This window comes from Haemaphysalis longicornis, unplaced genomic scaffold, assembly GCF_048455015.1.
Source record: "Haemaphysalis longicornis isolate Haplotype H1 unplaced genomic scaffold, Haemaphysalis longicornis Haplotype H1 scaffold_8, whole genome shotgun sequence".
Lineage (NCBI taxonomy): Eukaryota > Metazoa > Arthropoda > Arachnida > Ixodida > Ixodidae > Haemaphysalis > Haemaphysalis longicornis.
Window position 1 is genome coordinate 153,835,339 of NW_027526445.1, and position 16,636 is coordinate 153,851,974.

At 48.6% G+C, this 16,636-nt stretch overlaps 2 protein-coding genes across 2 annotated transcripts in view; both read right to left on the bottom strand.

The window, feature by feature from the left end:
• The window catches only part of LOC144149092 (rho-related GTP-binding protein RhoG-like), a 54,031-nt gene extending 49,291 nt beyond the window's left edge, over positions 1-4,740 (bottom strand). Inside the window, exon 1 of the mRNA XM_077680626.1 lies at positions 4,523-4,740. The gene's annotated coding sequence lies outside the window, so the exon portion shown is untranslated. The remainder of the gene's footprint in view (positions 1-4,522) is intronic.
• LOC144149969 (uncharacterized) overlaps positions 1-16,636 on the bottom strand; it is a 107,788-nt gene that overhangs the window by 67,675 nt on the left and 23,477 nt on the right. The gene's annotated exons all lie outside the window — the stretch shown is intronic.

A 16,636-nucleotide genomic window follows, 5' to 3' on the forward strand; every position in this document is an offset into this window, starting at 1 on the left:
TTTTTTGCGGCTGCGTACGTTCCTCGGCTTGCCGAAAAAGAGTTTTTTTTTCCTCTCTCTCTGGGTCTGTCTTCCCCCGATGTCGTCTCGGGAAAGGGAAGAGGAAACGAAGGCGCTGGCGGCCTCCTCCTTCTTTTGCATTTTGCTGCTGTTGCTGCTGTTTGGCGAGTTGTCCCGCACCTTTCGGAGATCACTGTTTCTCTCGGAGATGACCATCGCGAGCCCTTTGTTGGAGTCCGTTCAGAGAGCCTTGGAATTGTTACCTTCAAAGTTATTGTGGTACGTGCGCGCTGTTCTTTTTTTACGTGCGTGTTGTGCATGGTGTGCGAAGGCGCAGCGTACTGCTGGAATTTCCTAGTTGTGCAGCCTCTAGAAGATCGAGACCAGAGTCTTTAATTTCATTTCCTGGACGAAGAAGCAGGCTGAGATCAGCGATTTTTTTTTCACGGAAATAAAGCGTCCTGTTGCGTCGTGAGTGCGGAATTAGTTGTCATTCTTGAATGCGACGATCGGTGAGTGATCGTCCTCAATAGGTGAGGCCTCAGAGCCCATATTTTTTATATCGAATTTTTCATATATCGAACTAATTCGCGATCCCCTTGGAGTTCGATATATCCGTGTTCGACTGTATACGTATTATCGCGTCGATACAGACCAAGCCATGCAATCCCCTGTTTGAGGCGTGTGTCGGAGTTACTGGCAAGCATTTCCTATGCATTTGCGCAGTTCCCGTGTGTCGGGTACGTGGCATGTATCGTGCGTGCTGATAGCTCGAAGACTACGGCTTAAAAGTGCGTGCCCACCGCTCGCCTGACTGTGTCGTCGGCCAGCCATTTCTTCTGAAGTGAAGTCGCTCAAGACCAAAGCTCAAAGATTCATCGCAGTGGAGACCGACCCTCAGAGGACGCAGTCATCATCATCATCATCATCACCAGACTATTTACGCCCACTGCAGGGCAAAGTTCTCTCCCCTTAATTCTCCAATTACCCCTGCCCTGTGCTAACTGCGACCGATCTATCCCCGCAAACTACTTGATCTCATCTGCCCATCTAACTTTCTACCGTCCCATGCAACGCTTGCCTTCTCTAGGGATCCACTCTGTTACCCTTAATGACCAGCGGTTATCTTGCCTTCGCATTACATGCCCTGCCCACGTCCATTTCTTCTTCTTAATTTCTACTAATATGTCTTTAACACGCGTTTGTTCCCTGACCCACTCCGCTCTCTTCTTGTCCCTTAATGTTGTCCCTTAATAACATAATAACATTACAATTAATGTTATTGTTTAGTTTGGTTCTCTGTACGGTTACGACGCTTCTCGAGGCGTGCGGCTCGTTCTTTCTCCGTCTCTTCGGCTCGTTGCCTCCTCTTGGTTTTGTTCCGACGACGAAGCCTGGCTTCTTTCACTCTCTCCTACTCACTTTCCATATCTGACGACGAATCCCACCGTACTATGCAACGCTGGCTCCTCCTCTGACGTCATGCCAGATGGCGCGGCGAGCAGCGCTGCCGGCTTCGGCAGTTGCTAGGCAACCGTTCAGCTCGTGGTGCGGCCACCGGCCACAGCGAAACGGCGAGGATACGGCCATTGTAGCTCTCGCAACAAAAATTTTTTAGGGCGTTTATGTCTCCTGTTACTTCGAGACGAAAGCCTGGCGATGCCTATTAACGTCTTTACTGCAACATTGTATTTGCGTCTCTTTCTTTGCTTTCATTTCTCAGTTTTTGGCGCGAATTACTTTGACCGGCTTCTTTTCTTGCTTCGTCTCTTTATTTGCATCATGGAAAATTACGTCAGCAAGCAGACTGGCGCGCGCCAAGGCTTCCCTAGAGTTTGGTTTCTGCGCGGCTGGTGTGTACGTTTCCTACTCGCGCGCCTCCACGCTCGAGCGTCTCGCGGCCGGCATAATTCAATTCAAGCGCGGCGTTAATGTCCTCACTGACGCCGTTGTGCGCCAATCGATGATGATGAATGATCGTGGGTGAAGTGAAAGAAGAAACTCCATCCCGTGGCCGGAGTCGAACCTGAGTCCCTCGCGTTATGAAGCCGGCGTCTATTTGAATTCTCCATTTCAACACAGTCGAAGCGAACGCCAAGCAGCAGCTGCAGATTCGCGCCGTACACCCCAAACCGAAACATCAGGCCTACGGAGTGCACACCCTAGAGCTGCTGTGGGTATTCTAGAAAAGTGGTGCGTACCTCCAGAGTAGCGCATACTTGCAGTGTGAGATTCGTCAACCGAAGAATCCATTACGAGAAAGCTTCGCGTTCAACCATCGTCGTCGTTAGACGGAGGGGTGCAAATTTTTGAAGTTTCCGCAGTCGTTTCCCCAGCAACAACGACGACTACAGCTTTTGTTTTACGCTGTCAACGTGCGGTGATCGCTCATTGGTAGCGCACTGGGTTGCTACTGGGAAGACCCGGGTTCACATCCCGTCGAATCACACTTGTGTTTCTTGTTTCCTCTTTACAGCCGCGGACACTTTGTTGATCGGACAACGACGATGACGGTTCTTCGCAGAATGAGACACTGCTTTCGCCTTAAAACCGCCAAACAAAAATGCGCCATCGCTCCCTCGCGGTAGCCTTTGTCCGCAAACGAAATTTTGAAGCGAGTGTCATGACCAGAAAGAACGACTCTCATAACGCTAATGGGAGTGCATTGCGTTTGATAGCGCTGGCGGGTTTCCTTATGTATTTCTTTAGTGTCTTATCCGGTCGTTGTTGCTTTTTACATGGCTGTTCGTCCAATGGTTGCATTACTGCTCCATCGTTTCACAGCGAACACTCTTCAGAACTCTGAAATTTACAACCTGCCCATGTCTTTAACTACTCGTGCAATAGCATGCTTCTTGCTTTCTTTTTCTTTGTTTTTGTGTAAGCCTATTTTTAGTGTCTTTTTCAGCTGTTGCTGCTTTCTGTTTTCGATGACCCCACCACCAATGTTTGTTATCCCCTACCTCCGCAAGGGGTTCCTTAAAAAAATGATAAATGATGACGATGAAGAAGATTAATTATGTGTTTGCTTCCGAAAGGATCAAGGAACATTGTAACTATAATTGTAACAATGTAATTGTAACCTAGTGCAGATGTTCTTAACCAGTCCTCAATAATGAGGGCGATGTCCCCACCGGATGCTGCAGAGTTGCCCTAGGTTAATGGAAAAAGTTATTCAAAAGCAGTAAAAGTTAGTGAAAGGAGGTTAGGACGCTGAGGGGGGGAAGGACAACAAGAAATCATGAAGGAGCCACCGAGACATAAGTAAGATTAACCTAAGCTCATGATAAGCAATGCCCTTTTTTAACTGAGAAGGTTAGGTGCAGTGCTGCTACCAATAGGGTTGCCGTACATTCCTCCCTATCCTCCAAAAGAGGGAGAACAAGGGGGAACCAGTAATAATTTTCATCATCGTTAAGGCCAGCGCAGGAGACTCCGCGACTCATCGCAGCGTACTGCCGTTGCATTGCACGAACGCATACCCAGGACTCTCAATTCGTCTTCGAACAAACAAGACTGCAGCTGGACGGCCGAACTTCCTCTCTCGGCTCCGCGCGAAGCTGCTGCAATCGGGAATCTTCGTAAAATAAATAAATAAATAAACGTTAAAGACCCCCACGTGGCCAAAATTAATCCGGAGCCTTCCACTACGGCGCGCCTAGTCGTTGGCATTGCGTCGGCGCGTTAAACCCTTCAATCAAATAAATAAATAAATAAATAAATAAATAAATAAATAAATAAATAAATAAATAAATAAATAAATAAATAAATGAGAAAAAGCTCTCTACGCAGTCACATAAGCTTCATCTTGTGGTGTGAAAAAGCGTGAGTTTTCTGCTGCTGGGTTTAGGGTTGATGAATGTATGTCGTCGCGAAACATGCTAGAACTCAATTTGTTTTAATGAGTAGGGTGGGTAGGCTTCACTTTAAAACGCTTCGGGAGAAAGCCAGCTGAAAGGAACTATGTCTTGCACCTTCCCCATATAAAGTCAGCTTCGCTATTTTGACAAATGATGGCTGGGAACGCATTTTTTCAGGGGCAATATTTTTGTCTATATTTGTGACATATTAGATGACACACAATAATACAGACAACATTCTTTGATTGTGGGTTTTTTTTTTACCTGTCGTGGAGTGTTTTGTCTATTTTGTGGGTCATTTTATGCAAAGCTGTACCCACACTGCTAAGATCAAGCGCTACCCAAGTAAAGACAATGAAAGTAATTGGTGCAACAACACTATTTTCAATGTCATTCTGCATTGGTACGTGTGAAATTAGAATATCTAAAACAATTGTTTCGCGGAACGAGTTGCGATATCTTGAGCGAGCGTCGTTTTCTGGTTGTAAGCAGTCATGCCAAAATATGAAGGCCTCATGACCTCATTAAATTAAGCCCAAGCATAGTTTTTCCGACACATTTTGCCCGCAACTTTGGTTGCGCTGATCTGGATACGCCGCGTCTTTCGCCAACCGAGCCAACTAACGCTTGGTTGATGCTCAGGAAATAAAACCAGCACTTACCTACTCAAATTGGCAATTCCCCTTTCGAAGCCGGGGCGAACCTGAGCTCGCGCCGCCTTGCGCTCTCCTGTTTACGGCAAGCCATTCCCAGCGGAACGACAAACAGCGAGGTGGTTGAGTAGTGTGGACGCGGGCCTCGGTGTCGTTCAGTCGTTGGTGCAGTCAGCCGCCCGCAACGCAAGCGGCGCCCATCGCGCCGGGTCTCTGGATTTCCCGGACGTTCGCCGCGACTGGGCTGAGAAAACAGCCGCGCACGTGCCGCTGCTGGCGAGGGGTCGGAGACGTCGCGCCGGAGCGGAAGGGGAGGGGGGTGAACGCGAGCAAAGCAACACTCTTGCAGGTAGGTAGCAGCCCGGGGTGGCTTAGCGTGACGTCGGAACGGCCGTCGGCCTGCGGCGTTGCACGAACGCATTCCAAACGCCCGCACAGAGGCGGTATTATCGTGTTCGGCCATTTTGAAAACGTCCGTTTTGCGTCCGTTTTATTGTGACGTACTTCCAGTTGTAGATGGGCTTTGGGTTGACTTGTAAACACATTTTAAACGACCAGACCTATTTTAAACTATCTTTTACGTGCTTATTCTTCCGCCAGCACACCAACAACAACGCGAGGAAACATCGTCTGCTCCGAGAAGCTGCGGCTCGTAGCTCCGTGCATGGCGTCACTTCCGGTTGTTCGCTTTTAGCCAATCAGGGCTTGCTCAGAACAGACACTTCTGAAACGGCCACAAAACGGACAAACATGGAGGAAAGAAAAGGTCAGGAGAATTCGCCCTGACGTCACATTTGTGAAGCCAAGTCCCGCCATGACTTGAGCCCACTGAGCCCAGCACTCTATCCCATCATCCTTTGCTGTCTCCGGTTTGATTTGACTAACATGGCATCGCCCTGCCCTCCCGCTTCGAAGCGAAAACAGCTTCGTCGCTAATTCCTCGGTGCGATGTCATGTTCTAAGCTGTTTATTTCGCCTTTAATTTGCCCATTCTAACCCTCGCCCAAAGTTTCAATCGAAAAACGGCCTTCGTTTTTGAGATAAAAGGACGATTTTTCAGCTCTTAAGCCTGGCTAGCCTGGCAAAGTAGCGTTTGTCGTCGTCATAGCAACAGGCTCGCGGGATGGCGAACGCAGACGACGGGAGCATTGTTTCTTGTCGTACAGCACTGCGGTCTTTGCGCGCTACATCTCAGCAGCGATAAATTTCATTTCACTTCACAACGAAGAAACACAAAGTGAGCAAAGAACGAACTGTGGCTCTCGCCAACACTGAGCGAAGGGGATTTTCCCGGCAGGTCGCCGGCGGCGGCAGCGGCTCGCTCCGCCAATCTCGACACGACGCAAGCGCCGCTGCTGCCGGGGTACAAATTAAGGCCGCCTCCGACGGCGGAGTTTTCAAACTGGTGTAATCTAAAAACGTTTGTCGTAGCGACTGCGCTGTTTTGCAAGCGTAGCGAGGCAGCCACATAGCAAGCGCCTTAAAAATTTGTCCGTTCTATTCGCCCAAATTTGGCCGCCGCAGTTGTAAACAAGTCACGTGACTTCCTCCACACTTTTCACATTGGATTGGGGTGCTAGGGGCCTCTCCTGCGTATTCTTTCCTCCATGCGGACAAAACACAAGAATACCTTACCAGGGTCGGTTTACGGTGATGTCATCTTTGGCAAAGGTTGCCTGATGGTGGAGCCATCTGATGTAGAGAGCCCGGTTGTAGTTCGAAGCCACTGGGTACTTGTAAGGAAACAACGTGAGGTATGTGTAAGCAGTTGAATAACTGTATTGGGCTCGAAGAAAAGACAAAGCAGTGCGAAGGCGGGAAAATTGAACTGCTTTGAACAAACCGCTATCATCGTGAGTAGTGACAGGGGAGAGCGTAGGAGTTACAGTTACATGGCAGGGACGGCAGACGAATTAGTTGTCCCATAGGAGTAATGACTCGCGGATGTTTCGCACGGCTATTTTATTCGGACTATTTGTTGTTCCCCTTCAGGTCCGAAAAATCGGTCGGCTACTGTCGACATTCGCAGTGAAGCCGCAGATACGCGGCCAGTTTTGAACCTGTTGCTCTGTTATCATTCGTTATCGTAAAGAACAATCTGACGTGCCTCCTTAATCAAAATAACGCAGTCGGTTACGTGTTGACATCCTGCCTTAAACAGGCTTCACGATTTCGTGGCGCTTCATAGAGTGAACATATTCCCTTGTGAACACGCCCGTGAATTCAGCAGCGTGCCACGATCTTGTCTATCTATACTTGTTGAAAAATCTGTTGAACTTTTTTTTTTGGCTGGACGGTCGAACCGAGTTGCAGACAGCCAGTCAGACAGACAGACAGACAGACAGACAGACAGACAGACAGACAGACAGACAGACAGACAGACAGACAGACAGACAGACAGACAGACCAAAAATTTCAAAATTATCATTTTCAGAATTTTATTAACTTTTGGCCTGGTGGTTGAATCGACTGTCAGACGGGCAGACAGACACACCAAAATTTTAGTATGTAGGTAGCCCAAAAAAGAGTATCGCCTTTAAACGTTTTAAGTGCAATGCACTTCTTAAGCGACCCTGAACCTGCGTCCACCGGCGATGTCCGCGCACGTGGAGATGGGCGCGCGCAGCCTGGCCGCTGACATGGCACATACCCACGTGGGGGATTGGCCAGGAATCTCCTCGTCTTCCTTGGCAACGGGGGGAGATGGGCGCGCGCAGCCTGGCCGCTGACATGGCACATACCCACGTGGGGGATTGGCCAGGAATCGGGCGTGAGAAGGGCTAATGCACCCGCTTAAAGGAGTACTGACACAAAATTTCAAAGCTGAGATCCGCTCTAGCAATCAAGTACAACGACAACACAAATAGGTGTCTGTGAATAAATGCATCTTTCTTTCTTTGTAGTTGTGTGTGTGTGTGTGATCTCTCTTTCGCGAACATTACCGAACCGCGCAAATTCAACTCGTGCATTCGCACTTTCACATTCTCCCCCTCGGGGAAATGCGGGGAATTTTTTATCTCCGCAGGGACAAGATCAAAAAAGCATGCCTTGCGTGGCTGTCCCTGCGCATGCAGATTCGCAGGATGGGCCTCGTCATTCACTACATTCGCACATTCGGACCCGCTGTTTCGTCATTCTGGGTCCTTGCGGTTAGTCCTATACCTGCTGCGATATCTTATTCTTCTGCCACACGGCAAATCTAATTTCATACAAAGTGAACGACATTAGCTGTTACTGACATTCGGTTTGGCTGTGTGGGTCTACACGGCGAAACAAATGTCATTTGATAGTGATAGCGGTGACGATTAGTGAGCTCGCCAAACCGCAAAATTACATTTGAAGTGCAGGTGAAATGTTTTCATACGTAATATTTTCGTTTAAACATGACAAGGGATGATTCTTTAAAAATAAAGATAAGAAAATCGCCGGTTTGGGTAACATCGGCAGACATCACAAGCTGAGACAAGTCCGCAAAAAATCCAAATTAGGGTAGCGCGCGCATCGGGGGACGAGATTTTCTTTTTTGTTAGTACTTGTTTGTCTTTCTTTATTCGAAAAACAACACGAATGGGAAAATATGTTTACTTACAGTTTTTAGAACAGTATTCTTTGTTTTATTACAGAACTTCTTTCTTTCTGTAGTAACGTGCCACTGCTGTCGAGGCTAGCTCATTTGGCTGCTGAATGAACTCCCGAACCTCAGTAACCGCTAAATGTCATTCGCCTCGAATGTCATTCGGTATTCTCGTGTAGCGCCGAATTAATGACATTTAGCGTGAACGATATTTGCTCTATTGTCATTAGATCTGCCACGTGACAGGTGTTTTAGAGTGTACGCTGACGCTGGGCCAGGGTTCCTCAATGGGTCGGAGCGGGTGAGTTTTCGTAGTGTCCGGGCCATCGCCTCTCCCCGCTGGGTTGTTGTTGTTGTTCTTCTTCTTCTTCTTCTTCTTCTTCTTCTTCTTGTTGTTGTTCTTGTTCTTGTTATTGTTCTTGTTGTTGTTCTTGTTCTTGTTGTTGTTGGTGGTGTTGTTGTTGTTGTTGAAAAATGTCATCTTCGTGTGGAAACCTACGTAGGCAATCGGTGAAATCAGCCCGATGCTTGGCGTTGTGGCCTGGTCGAACGTGGCGGCGGGTGCCGTTCGCAGGGTTGCGTCCTTCCTGTTCGTATTCTATACATCGAGTAAATGGAGCTTTCAATAGCTCCCCGGTACCACACGAAGTCGTATTCTATACAGAAGGGAAAGCGCCTAGCACCACCTACTGGTTCGCTTTCAACACTGCTTCAACATATTCTTTACACCAACTGGTGGATAGAGCCCGCCGTTCGAACTACGCGGCGTTGAGGTAGCGACTTTGGCTCTTCTTGTAAGACCTTCGTTCGGGCCCCAGCAATAACGCGTTGTTTTTTTCGGGTGGAGAACTTTTTCAGTAAAAATGCTCCAAATCAATATCTGTACCCATATTTTCGTAAGTAACAGGGGTTTCATATGTTTTAGATTGCGTCAGGCGCCGTTCAGGAAGAGCCGCTTCTATACTATATACTAAATGGAAAATCGCTGCCGCGTCAGCTGACGCGCGGTGGTGGTCGACGCCAAGGGAATAGCATAGAGTTGCTCAGTATCACCTACAGAGTTAACTGTTGCTGCAATCACGTGCCTTTGTAAAATTTATGAGCAATTTGCGAATCGAACTGGCGGCCAAAGGCTAGCGCACTGTTGCAATTGTAAGCTCTGAAGTGTTCATTAGTTTTGTTGGCGTCTTGCAGCCGTGTTGCTTCGGCTGTTCTATCTTGAAAGTGTGGAAAGCGTTATCCAAAGTGCTCTATCTTGCCAATTCGGAGAGGTGGAGCTTACTGCACAGTGCACGATGGGCAAGATCGACCAAGGCACCTACTTAACATACCTGCAAGCCGTGTGACCTAGCAATCTGCGAACGTTTCATCGCGAGTGAGGAGTGATAAGGATATGTTCAGACTGCAGACGCAAAAGCCATATCGTGATCTACGTACGTAAAAAAAAAAAAAAAAAAAAAACCGGCGTGTCACACAGTTCGGTGGGCTGAGACGTGAAATGACGTAATTCTTTAAAGTTATTACGACAGTTACGGCAACAGTCTGAACCAGGCCTAATGCGGCGCATGGCGAGTGCGAAATGTTTACTTTTCGGCGAGCAATAAATTCTGCGATAAATCTGATTCGGTTGTGGCCGTATTAGTGATAAGGCGCTTTTTTGCCTGCCGGTTTGCGGCCGACAGCACAAAACCCAGCCTCTGGCACCGCTAAAGCTGGCGGTAGCAGAAAGTAGCACAAGGTAAGAATATGTATTTTTCATTAAAATCTTCCAAGCTAATCCGATAATTTCACTCAATATTACGGTAACAGCAACAACAACGTTATCGCCGTCGTAGTCTTCATCATCGCAGGCGATTTCTCAAGGAGCTAAATGCGAACCATCACAAATGGCCCCCACAGACATCTTGAAGAACAAAAAAAAAAAGCTTTATTCACCACGGGAGAGTGACAAACCAAGCGATAGCGCGCTCCGCAATGTTCAAGTAGCCGACGGCGATCGCCTCTGACACGAACAACGTTGCAACGTATACGCTCCACAAATCAAGCCGGGGCGATGCCGTAGGGGCACAGCTGCGAGCGAAGTTCAATCATTGCGAGCGTTACAGAAAGAAGCATTCCGTGAACATCCAGTATTCCGGAAAGGTCCATTCCGTGTAGATCATCCTCCGTCTATATTCAGCCACGCTAACACTTAGGCTTAACAACGTGCGTCTATTTGTCCCGACAAAAGCAAGTTTTTTAAACTCTTTCCAGGGTTGTCTTTGTCACTCGTCAATCGCTCAATCAGTTCCTTTCGACCGGGCTTCGTGAGGGCGAGGCGACCGAGGGTGGATCCTTCGCGCATGAGCAGGGTGAGGAGGCGGGACTGGCGGCGAAGAACTCGCGGCCCGCCCATTAGGAGGCCCGCGAACATCATGCAACCCAGGAAAGCCACGATGACCAGGAACAGGACGAACAGTAGCCGGAGAAGTAGCAGCCAGCCGAGAACCTCCAGCACGCGAAACAGCCTGAGAAGCAGCAACTGCTGGTGTCGTCGGACGCGACGCCCGGAGCCAACTCCGCCAGTTCCGTGGTCGCCTCCAGATGTCTTTGATCGACGACGCTGCGTTGAGAGGAAAGGGTTGTGGTGTGGTAGTCTCAAGATTGCGTTCGCGAGCGAACGTGGAGAGAGAGAGAGACATCACTTTGTTGAGCCTTAACCAAGTTTACGGGAGCGGTGAGGCCGTCGGTTTGAGGCCGGCGGCGATGTTGTCAGCGCGGCTGACCAGAAGTGTCTGGACCTCTGTGTCCGAGCTTCCCAGCGCTCCATCCCACTGTTCGTCACTAAGTATGGAGGGAAAGGGATCTTGAGGGCAGGCCCACATAAGTGGACCAGTGTGGCTAGGTCCCTACAGAGTGGACAGTTTGGCGAGGGGAATGAGACTGCTGCCACCACCACGAATAATTTATACTACCGGCATGTTCTAAACCTGCCTTATTCATATTCACAGTAACATAGGCAGAATATTGCTCCTTAGTACGCGTCCAAATACTATAGGGTGCTTCGTCACACTTATCTTTGGTTTTAGGGCTCCTTGTGTCATTGCTACATTACACATGACTAATTACCTCCGTGATGTGTTCTTACGGCTCGATCAACAGTTGCTGGACAACATACGGACATTTAGATAAGCACAAACTTAGCTCGCCAGCTCGTGAAGAAATAATCTCAATATTTATCGTTTCACGCACTTTCTTGGACCTCTACATTAATATCTTCCGTCCTGCTATGCATCGCGCCAATTTTGAGGTCAATACCGTGATATTCCTATTATTCAGAATATCGCCAGCTCTTTAACACTATTTTAAATGAGGTTTTATTATGCTTGAACGAATACATTCTTTCCCACCATATCAATAATAATCTCCCAAAAAAATTTACTTTATTCAGGAAACAGTAACTGAAGACATGTAGGGGACTGTGCATTAATTCTGAACAAAGAAAAATGTCACGTAAAATGAACTGGGAAGGGCAGAAAATTAGGAATATATCCCTCCAAGCGTTGCTGAAGGTACGTGAAGCGTATTACGCTCTCAGTCACGCATAAAAAACTTGCCCTGAGAAATCGTTAGCCTGGTTTCGTTTCAAATAACATGAGCGCGTACAGTGTGTCTACCGGTGACAATACCTCCGATAGCCTTTCGAGTTCCAGCAACCTGAGTGGGCATGTAAGCTCTTAGTATTGTTAGCCATAGTTTCCCGCAACTAGGAGGCACTTTGCGAAAAAAAAAAACAACTTTCGTTTATCTAAGATGGATGAGCAAACTGCGGAAAATTCTGAATGGCAAAAACAAGGTTCCAAGCTCAAACGACGGAAAGTATGAATAAACATAGGTGGGATTTTTGGGGGGCTGTACACTAAGTTTGGCGCAGTATGTGGACTTGACGTACGGATTCTTACTGCGATGGGAGACTAACGAATTGAATAAGCAGTTCTTTTGCGCATTTTCTTTCTCTATCTGTGATTTATTGAGCAATGCTTTGCGCTCTCCGTAGAAACAAGCGTGTCCTCTACTGGACGCCGTCGACTGGATCCTTTGAAGTTAAGTGCGGTTCGAACTCTGAGGTCCAGATGTAGATTCGCTGGTTCTGTTTAAGGATTTGGTGTCGAGATATCAGTGCAGGCGTTACTTTTGTATAAAGTATGTGCGTAGCGGAGGTGCCGGATTTTTCCCTATCTCAAAAAGAGAACGGGGAGCAAGTCGGCTGGTTGGTGCATGTTAAAAATGTGAGAAAAAGCGCGACAGGACAGCACGTAGAGTAGAAGACAAACACGCGGCGCTGACTAACAACCAAGTTTTCTTGCTTGCAGGCGGCTTATATACACACCTACAGAGCAATGGAAAGGGAAAAGGAAATTACAGATGGCATGAAATGCACATAAGTTCTTGTCACATGGTCATCGATAAGTAAGGCCCAGTTATTCATTTGAAAGATACACGATTTTATTTTCATACAGTAGCACAGACGGTTTGGTTACACAGCGCCGCGTGTTTGTCTTCTTCTCTACGTCCTGTCCTTTCACGCTGTTTCTCACATTTTTATCAGAAAGAGATGTCGAGGAATGTGCTTAGCCTTGGCAATTTTTTATTAGAAATTCGTGATCGCGCGGGGGAATCGCAACTCCGGCGTATATTCGAAGTTCGAGTCAACTCATAAAATTTAGGTGCCGGTTGATTTTTTCTATTTTCTTTGTGCTGAAACAAGAGCTTTTTTTTTCGTCTAGAACAAAGGTCTTTTTAGTTCCCGCAGGCCCCATTCAAAGACAAAAATGGCGCCAGCGCCCCTTCTCAGTGAACCAGCTCCTCCGGAGCTGCGGAGCATTCCTGAGGGGCTTAAAGTGTGCAAATGTACATCGGTGCACTTACCCGCGTCTTTAACTTCTTGGGGGACGCCATCAGTGGTCGCGTTCCAGTTCTTCGGCTGGCGCTGAGGGTTTTTTCCGCTGCTCGTTATGGAGCAGACCAGTCATGAACAAGAACCTCTTCTTCGTGTGATGTAAAAGTGCACTCGCGCAGGCAAGGGGACTGGCCATGCTGGGACGCAATCGAAAATGTGTGAATGACGGTGGATGAATGAATTTACAAGAATTAAGAGTAACAACGTTATTTTCAAGATAGAAGAGGACAGAAAATAAATAACCGAAGACGTGATTACAGAATGGCGTAAGACGATAACGTAACGACATGAAACAAGCCAGACTGTAGAAGTTTGGCTGAAAAGCCGACCTCGCCTCCATCCCTGAGGAAGCCTGTTTTCCAGGCCAAGCCTCGTCGACCAGACTGCTTATCTTGTATCGAGAGGCGTTACCACGCTGGGAAGCCCCCACACAGATTTTAAAGACGATAGTCTTTCTTGGGCTACTTCGACGCGTAAATTTCAGTCTCTCTCTATGCCCGTTGGTCTGTCTGTCAGTCCCTCCGTTCACCCGCCTGGCCAAAATTATAGCAGAGTTTTTTTTTCTTTTTTTATTGCGATAGTATGCCCGTTGGCATAAATACTATGCCACAAGTATAGATTAACTCCCGTTTCGCAAAGAAACGCAAGGAGGGAGCGGTGGTGGGGTCCCCAATCCACCGATGAAGGTCAGGTGTTCTGCCAGGGAGGAGGCCTGTGCCTCGAAGGTGTCTTGTTCTGGCCCGCTTCCACTGAAGGACGCGTCCACAGCAAATGTTCTGTGTCCGCATCTTCGGAAGGAGCCGTGCAAAAGGAGCAGTTCTGGTTGAACGGGGCATGGTAGCGTGGTGGCCACTCCCGGGTAACGGCGGGGGAGAGGGCTACACCAACACAAAGTCTAAGCAGCAAGACCTCCTCCCAGCGAGCGAGTCTGCTAGGGAGGTCCGTTCCACTCGGTGGAATAAGAGCTCGTGTGACGCGATGAAGATATTCTTTCCTTTGGAGAAACTGTCCTAAGGTGTCTAGTGTCAGTAAAGGCAATGGTCGGGGAACAAGTGCAAAGTGGCAGGCACCATGCGCCGCAGTGTGAGCGGTGAGTGTATTTTTCCGGACCCACGAGAGCCGCAGAGGGCAGGGGGTATGTATCCAGTATGTCATGAATGTCCCTCGAGATAGCCGACGTGTTATTTGAACGATACGTTTGTACAGCCACCGCCATTTCTAACGAAATTCATACTAGTCAACGTTGTTGAGCGAAAACGAAATATTACGCGCATCTGGGGCAACGCATCAATACATCAGTGAGATTTGCAATGTTCCTTTATGAAAAACGATGTGGATGCTTGATTTTTGCCATAAATGAAACACTACAGCCACTGTATAAAAAATTGCCCCGTAGAACAAAACCAAAAAAACGCAACACCGAACGCAGCGCTGCGGTATCCCTGGCGCCACCTCCTAGTGGCCCTGGGTACGCACACACGTACGTTTCCCACGGCAAGTGCAGGTGGCGCCACAGCTCAGTCGAGAGTGCGTTTCGCGGTTCGTATTGCGCTCAAATTGTACTCCGTTGTGTACTGCTGGACTTCCTCGATTACCGTCCCGGTTAGTCGGCGTTCTGCCCGAGACGCGATCTGGCACTTGATTTTGTAGCGTGAGCTACACTGGCCGAGATTGAGCAGTTTCGCGTGGCTCCTGGAGAGCCGTGCTGCGCATGCGCGAGGAGCAGTGACGTCACACGGCGCACAGAACGTTGCTCGTTGCCCGGCGTCTCTCACACAACCCACGCGCCCAGCGTCTTCGCCGACCTCCGTTCCGCACGTGGCGGCCGGGTCCACTTGATCATGCGAGGGTTGGCCAGGTGTGGAACTGATGGCTCGTGCGTCGCAGCAACATCGGTGTGCGCCTGTGGAACCAGCTTAGCTCTGGGCCGATTGGTGACGCTGCGCTGGAGCCGCTTGATAAATATACGTGTCACATAATGCGTATACCGTGTGTGTGTCATTGAAGCAGCAGTGAGCATGACAATCAAGGTAATCGTGGACAACCAGGAAAGCTAAGAATAAACCAGCGGAACTTTAGCTCAAGATACGTATATCCTGGCATGGCCGAGCTAAGCCACTGCTAATTTTTTTTCGTGTATTCCTATGGGACTTCCAGCCCGAGGGCAGTTCTCGGACTGCTCGCGCGCCGTCCAGGACTGGTAAATCGAGGAGGCTAACTGCATGCATTGTTCTATATCCTTCTAGTACACTCAAATTGTGCGCTAGTGACACGTGCAACGCGCGATTACGAGGGCCTTCGCGTGGAGAACTGCAACACGGCAATATTCTCGCGTGGAGAACTGCAACACGGCAACACGGTAAGCATCCGATGTTCTTTAACCCGAAAGTGTTTTAGTCCCGGAGACACGGAGGTTGCGATTACGTCATATCCGTCACGGAAGTGACGCCAGTACAACAAAACAAGCAGCCTGTAAAGGGTGCACCCCTGCACACGGGGTCTTCCTGCGGAGAAGCAACCTTTAGAACCAAAGAGTACGTTATACTTAGGGTTTATCGCTTTCAAATTTTATATTTTACACGGAAGTGTCTTATGCCGGGATACACCGAGATTTAACTGACGCCATATCTGTCACAGATATGACGTTAGTACACCTTTGACGAAGCGACCCGCCAGCAGGACGTCGCTGGCCAAGCACACCCACAAGACAGCCGCCGACCTGCAAATCATGCTCATCTGCCGATGTCGCTGCACATTTCACTTTCGTGTTTTACTGATTCCTATGACCGAGAAATCAACATCAACCACAGTTTTTTGCTCCCCACCCCGACTTCCTTGTTGTTTGCCCTGTACAGCACGACTGACCAGTGAAGGCCAACAAAGCATGCTAGCCGGCAAGCTGCGGATAACGGGGCCCTAGACGGGGGCCTCCGACACGTACGTATATAGCTGGCAAGTTTCATTATTAAACTGTTCCACGCATGACTCTCCGAGGGAGCGGCATCTTGACAGAACACTCGCTCCAACTTACGACGTGAAGGTCTGGCCGGTAGGACGTTGGCCTGATGAAAACAGGACGGATTACGGTACTGGACTCCCTCGTAGCGTTCGCCCAGTAGTCGGGTCTTTTGTACTGCGTGCAACACCCCGTCCCCTTTTTTGAAAGGCCGGCGAGCCATCTCCTCCACTAAAAGTTCATCATCACCATCAGCAGCAGCAGCAGAAGCAGCACCATAATCTTAATCATCAACATCTTTTATTCGCGCTCTCACTATGCGATCCTTTCCTCCATATCGAGGTTATCACGTAAATTTTGAGGGCATTTTTAGCTTTCCTAGGCAGGCCCGTGTCGGTTCAGCATAGTTCCAGTAGCTCATGCCGCAGCACAGAACCTCGTATGATCCTGGCCTTGCCCTTGCGAAAGCCCGCCGTTTACGTCTGCAGCAGTGCGAACACATAAGAGATCGCCCGCCGTATTTAAATTCCCGAGTCTGGAGACCTCATTTCATCGCTCTCGTTCGGGAGTTCACAAACTATGTACGATTTTCGCCTTATAATACTCCATTTATGCCGCCAACGAGCTCTGTTTTCAGAAGTAAAATTAAGCTTA